Source organism: Protopterus annectens, chromosome 2.part0, assembly GCF_019279795.1.
Source record: "Protopterus annectens isolate FY-2018-M chromosome 2.part0, PAN1.0, whole genome shotgun sequence".
NCBI classification, from domain to species: domain Eukaryota; kingdom Metazoa; phylum Chordata; order Ceratodontiformes; family Protopteridae; genus Protopterus; species Protopterus annectens.
The window spans coordinates 695,596,623-695,603,646 of NC_056728.1; positions in this window are offsets into that span (position 1 = coordinate 695,596,623).

Sequence of the window (7,024 nt, forward strand, 5' to 3'; positions counted from 1 at the left end):
CAGGCTTAAATAGTTTTCCACATATTACCAGAGATTCCTGGCATTTTTTGGACAAGATCAAAAAATTACAGACATTGGATAATATATTGTTTGTGACTATTGATGTAGTCAATTTGTTTACTGCCATTCCACACGACACTGGTTTATTCTGGTTGGAAGAACAATTAAACACCATGGGTCAGTATGATCAAGATCAGATTAATACTTACGTTAGACTAATGGAGTTAGTTTTACGTAATAATTATTTATATTTCGAAGGACATCACTTTCACCAGAGTACAGGAGTGGCAATGGGGGCGGCTTGCGCCCCCATTTACGCCAATTACATCATGGCATATTGGGAGACAAATTTTGTTCTTCATAGTGCTTACAGTCAATATATCAAACTATACACTCGTTTTTTTGGACGATATTTTTATTGTGTGGCAGGGGGACAGGACGATTCTGGATACGTTCATTCAATATATTAACCAAACTGCATGGTTTTTGAAGTTCACGCATGAGATCAATGATAAGAGAATCACTTATTTAGATATATGTTTAACCATTAATAATGATACCAGTGCTCTGACATCTAATATATTTAGGAAATCAACCTTCTCTAACTCTTATCTGCATTTCGACAGTTGGCATCCGGTACATCAGAAGAGAGCCATTATTAAGGGTCAGATGGTGAGGGCAGCACGCATGGTCAGTGAAGATTCTGACCTTGTGGCCGAACTAGAGTTTATGGTGGGCCTCTTTTTAAATAGAGGGTACCCTGAAATAATGTGTGAGGAGGTTAGGAAGGAAATATTATTAAAAAGAGATAGTGGTAATATTATACCCATTCTCAAAAGCACACAGGACTTGTTTAATCATAATGTTAATCAACAACAGGATATGGGCAATGAACATCTTTTTTTTGTTTTAACATTTAATGCAGACACTGATGACATCATCAAAATCATTGAGAGGTATTGGACGTCCTTGTCTAGATTAAAGGACTTTAGTGGTTTTTCTGCACGAAAACCCAAGTTCATTTTTCGGAAGGACATGACTTTTAAAGGGATGTTGGAAAATGGTAGTACCGTTAAGGTTAACACGTGTAAAACTAGGGGTAACTTTAAATGTGGTAGATGTTCCACCTGTGCGTCCATTCTATTAACAGGCAATAGGATAATGGTTAACAATTATTCTATTAAGATCAATGGTCACTATAATTGTTTATCTACTAACATTATATATATTGCTAAATGTCAGTCGTGCACGGCTTTTTATGTGGGAAAGACGTGCAGAAGATTCAGAGACAGGATTAGGGAACATCTTTCAGATATACAGCATCTTAGACCTATAAATGCTTTGGCACGACACATAATAGCATTTAGTGACCATAAATTTTTATTTTGTGTTATACAACAGTTAGTTAAAGATGCACAGGGGAGAATAACAGACTATCATTTAGACACTTGTGAGCTTAAATGGCAGTTGTTTTCTCAATGCCCATCATTATCCTGGTTTAAATGAGTTCATTTCCATTAAACCCTATTTAAGGCTTAAACATATATTAGGTTAATTTTAAATGTGTTTTTTCGACACAACATATATATACATTCATATATACATTCGTTATATCACTTCTTTCCAGCCTATATTAATTTATCATTTATTTTTATCAGATTACTACTTATATAGGTTAACTTCTATGCAATTTTTATGTACGTTTTGTATTTCTTGTATGCTTAGTATAATGATATGTATTTCATGTTTTTTAGAATGTTATGCTTTTTTAACTGTTTTTAAGGAAGTTTCATTCCTATTTGGTTTTGGGTGGGTTACGCATACCACATTTTAGCTTTAGCTATTGTATTAGGTGTAATTGTTTAATTGTTTAATTGTTTAAATTGTTTAATTGTTGGTTGTATATATTTTATGGTTCCACACACTCTGAAGAAGTCCATTTAGGACGAAACCTAGGTCAGTGGTGGAGCACTGGTGTTTTGTCTGTCAATAAAGCTGTTTTGGAAGAGCCTCGCTACTTCGTGGATTATTTTACTGTTTTTGTGGTGGTTCCTTGGTTTGTCATTTAAATTAGTGTACTGTAATATCTTTCATTTCCACCCCCTCCCCGATCATTGCTATGGCAACAGAAAATAAGATTTGCATTACCGATCTTGGGGGATAGAAGAATCATGTGGCTATATTTAAGACCCTACAACCCATGTTTTATTTTGTCATGCCTTTAAGCTGTACCACTATCATGGGGAGAGAAAGTGACCGATACCTGCATAAAACTGTTAGATGGGAAAGGCATAAATTAGAAAGTGAAAAGACATAAATTGTTCGGTAGACAAAGAAAAAGGAAAATGCAATTCCAGAGTTTAACTCTACTAGAAAGCTGATAGGAATGGAAAATGAGGGTTTTGTTCACAATGGGGACTAATACAGGACTGGGGAAGGGGACATACAAAATAATTTAAATAAAACAACACTGTGGGCAGAAATGTATGTGATGTTGCTAAGGTGGGTGTTACTTTGGTCGCCCTGAATTTGTACCTGTATTTTAAATGCTGGGATTGTCCCTTTAAGAGGGGAGAGTGCCCTTATAAAAAGAGAGTGCCCTTGTAAAAAGCAATGTTTGCAAGAAATGGTACTGTGCATCACAGGTTGTGTAACAAATACATATGTGTACACAGGAAAATGTAACATCACTATGAGCGTCACATGTAATGACATACTTCTATAATGAATGTAAATTGTATTACTATATTCCACATAATGGGATGACATACACATTGACTATTGCACACCTGTGGATTATCAATCAAAAATTGCTGTGACTTCATGTTGGGAATGATTGCACACTTGTTTTGGCTTATACTTGCACTATGAGTATTGGCAAGACAATATGCAAGTCATACACAGGACAGTGCACTGCAGAATGACAGTCATGGCTTCTGTGAGAATAGGTTAACCAACCTGGCAACATAGTGTTAGTGCAAACAATGCACAGCAATCATGCAGTTTAAATGAGTTAAATAAGTGAGTCAATATAATTCTGAAATCAAAATCAGCTTTTGACAAAAGTAATACAGACATACAGATGTTTTGCAACAGAAAACTATAATTCTTTAATTTTTTTTTAATTTTTATTTTACTATTTTAGCGCAGTGCTGCTAAGCTGATTTGCTCTGCTGGCAGATGTTAGTTCATGTGTAATTATATATCAAAGTACTGAAATTAGAATGTTAATTAGCAGTATTCTATTTAACTCTGTGCCGACTTCCACACTAAGATCTGTACAAGACAGCATTCACAATAGGTATCAGGCACATTAATGTCGCAGTAGGATATGACGTGTTAAGTAAAGATTTAGCCAACATTTACAGCCACAGGAGTCAAACAAAACATCACAAAACATTTTTGTAATCCATATGTATTTGAACATGTACAGCATGCCGAGAAAAACATTTATATCTAAGTATTATCTTAGAATAGCATGTTGAAAGTCATAATTGTGATAGTTACTATTTAACAGCAGATTTCAGCAAACATAAATATATGTATTCTTCATTACCCTACTGATCACAGTAATGTGTACATCCAACCCTTCATCTTGTTCAAATTACATTACACTGACTAGTCATAGCTTAGCACAGCAACATGAAACATGACAAAGGTATGTGCACAAAGGCAATAAAATCACAAGCTATCGCTATAAATTGTGCACTTCCATTTAGCCAAAGTTGCAGTTGGTGCCTGGTACCAGACATTCTGCAAATGCATAGGTGGAAGAATAATGACAAAGAAGGGATAAGATACATTGACAGGGTGAGAGTGAGGCAGGGACCACATAGCCTATGACAGAAGCAGAAGAATGGTGACTCATAACAATATGTAGCCAAAAGGTACACATAAATTAGTGTACCAAATGGGCAGTAATACTTAGATAATGGCTGGATTAGAACCCTTGAAATTATTCAAAAATCTTAAAATCTTACTACACATGAGCATTAGCTCATCACAACACAAAGAAATTATTAAGTCATAACATAATAATTAACACTGTTGTAGCACAGTGACAACTTACTGAAGCAGAAGTGAACAGAGATAGAGAAAGACAGATGCAGAGAAGAATCGCAACAATATGCTTTGCTGGATATGTAGGATCATCTGTATAGTGTTTAGGTTATTAATTATTAAATCATCATTAATCTGTGGTGCTCTGTACTATAAAGTACTTACTATAGGTTCATAGGTTCATAGGTGTGTACTAGGCTAATGGCCCCAGAGCTTTTACAAGGCTAGCCCATAGGATTACTCTGGCATCGTGACACCCGACTTTAGTTCCCAGTGTTGAGTAGAGCCACTGGAGTGATCCCGAGGGTGAATTTTCTATTTCCCATCCACTCATCAAGATTTCTCTTGAATAGAGCCAGTGAGGTGCTCTTTTTGACATGTATGGGAAGTCTATTCCATAGCATGGGCTGTCTCTGGGTTATGAATTATAGTTATAGGTACAAATAAGGGATAGGTGAGTGTAATAAATATAAATATAAACTCGTAAGTAAATAAGTTTTACATAATAAGTCTCCCTGTTGGGTTTGCAATGTTTTTGACAATGATGTCTTGCTGCACTATTTCAATGTTATGTTACGGAAAGGTTGTATATGGGGAGAAATGGAGTATGCACTTAAACTAGTGATAGGAATTTGAAGTGTCATGAAGTAATAAATTGACATATAGCTGTAATCAAATCCATGACACTATGCAAAAGTATCAGGCTTCTAACAGGGAAATTATCACAACATGCCACCTAGAAACTCCTATGTTAATACTTCCAGCATCTAAGAACTATTCCATTAACTGTATTATAGTATTCACTGAATTGCATTCTGAAGAGAGGTAAAACTGGAGCATGAAATCTTACTCAGACAAAGTTTATTCAAATGAAAACAAGCATATAAAATAAAAGGTAAAATAGTTAAGTGGTTTCACCCCCAATGTACTTGGGACTTCATCAGAACTAAAACAACTTTACATCACTTAATTTTTATAATGTCATGAATCTACTGCTACATCCTCAAAATTGATCAATTAGCATTCTTCTCAGAACTGATGTAGCTAAAGAATACATAAATAGTTTAATAAATAAAAGGAAACATTGTGTGCAGAATGAGGATAAAAACTGTACTAAAAACAAAAAAATTCATGAGGTAGTATGACCAATAAGGCTCACAAGTTCAAAATAAAAGTATCAAAAACTTTAAGAAAAGGTTAAGCACTTTTGTCAACAGACTTTTGCAATGGTTTTGCCATGCCTTATAGATTTTTTTGTTTTAGTTTAATAAATACCTTAATAACAGTTATTAACATGTAAGTTCATAGACTGATTTAATAAGTACACTGATAAGATAAAAATGGGGGGATTCAATAAAGCCTTCATAGTCATTTTTAACATTGTGCGCATTGTGGGATGAAGAGAACATGGTTCTGATGAAGTCATTCGATGAAAGCTCTTAACCTACGTGTGTATCTGAATAAACTGTGTTTGAGACTGAATTTACGTGTGTCCTGTACCTTTGGTTCGTGGCTGAGGGATATTGGCTGCTGTTGCTCTTTCTGGTTTTCATAGCCATGAAGATTTTTACATTCAGTAAACTCCCCATAGCGGCCCAACCCCAAATGAAGAAAGTATTCATAACTAATGCAGACAGCTAAAAGTGTAAACCCCATTAAACATACCATTCATACTGTCATGTAAGCATATGCAGTATGTAACTGAATACCCTCAATTTTATCAAAACCTGCATTCCTTTGTGCAGATATATACGGAAGTAATACCCTCCCTTGAGTGTACAACATTGGGCTTCCCTTCAGTTTCCCTGCCTACATGGTTAACAACCATGTAGATTCAGGACTGACAGCATGGTGAAGATGCAAATGATGTCAAAACTCATTAGAATTGCTAAATCCCAAAATATTGTAATCGTGTAGGAATGTTCACTTCATGTAGGCATTTCAACAGTGTTCGTATTCAATGGATGGCAATAGTGAATGATGACATCAGTGGTGTGTATCAAATCCCACTTTAAAAGGTATACATGAAGGTCTGTGAAGTCTAAAAGTTCATGTAAGTGGTGCACAATTCACAAGTTCTGTTTCATTCTCTTTATTGTTTAAATTGTATCGTCTCCGTCTGCTTTAAGTTAAAATTTTTATTTTAAATGTTGTCATTGTTTGCATGATGCAGTGCTCAGTGCAACCACGGGAAAGGGAGGAATGAATGGCAGGTTTCTTGGTGCTTGTCACATAACTATTCATGTGGCAGCATGTTTATATGTAAGGCTAGAGTAAAGAAGGTCCTGGGTTCTATTAGAGGGTTTGTAATCTTTTCTTCACATTTTGAGCTGCATGTCTGTGCGATATCACAGGAAACAGAAAAAAGGAATAACAAGAGTACTTGTGTTTACCTTATTTAACCTGCGGTGGTGGTGCTGTGGTAGCGTTGTCACCTCACAGTATGACGTTGTCCTGTTCGATTCTCAGCTAAAGCGTCTTCTGTGTGGAGACATGCATGAATGGGCGTACCTTCGTTGAAGGTTGTGCGTTAGGGCTGGCAACTCGGTACATAAAAATCTACTGCCAATCATTAGCAGACCGGAGTTCCGCTGTGGTGGCCCCTAACCGGGAAAAGCCGAAATATTCAACAACAACAACTTGTGTTTACCTTATTTAAATGTCAGTGCACGCAGTGGTGTGTAGGTATGCATTGCACACTAATGACTACCAATGGAGTTGATATATTCAGTAAAGTAGCAGATGTTTTTCATGAGTGCTAATTATAGCATAACCAGGTGATTTAAAGCATCCATGTAGCCTCAATTCTGTTTTTCCTGATTATGTCAATACCATGGGAGTAGAGACAAGAAAATTGTAGCCCGGAAATAAAATTGCATCAGCCGCTGCATTTGCAAGGTAAGTCCTGAACCTAGGATGTATTCTTTAATAGTATTATGCCATATCCTTCTATTTCTTAATTTGA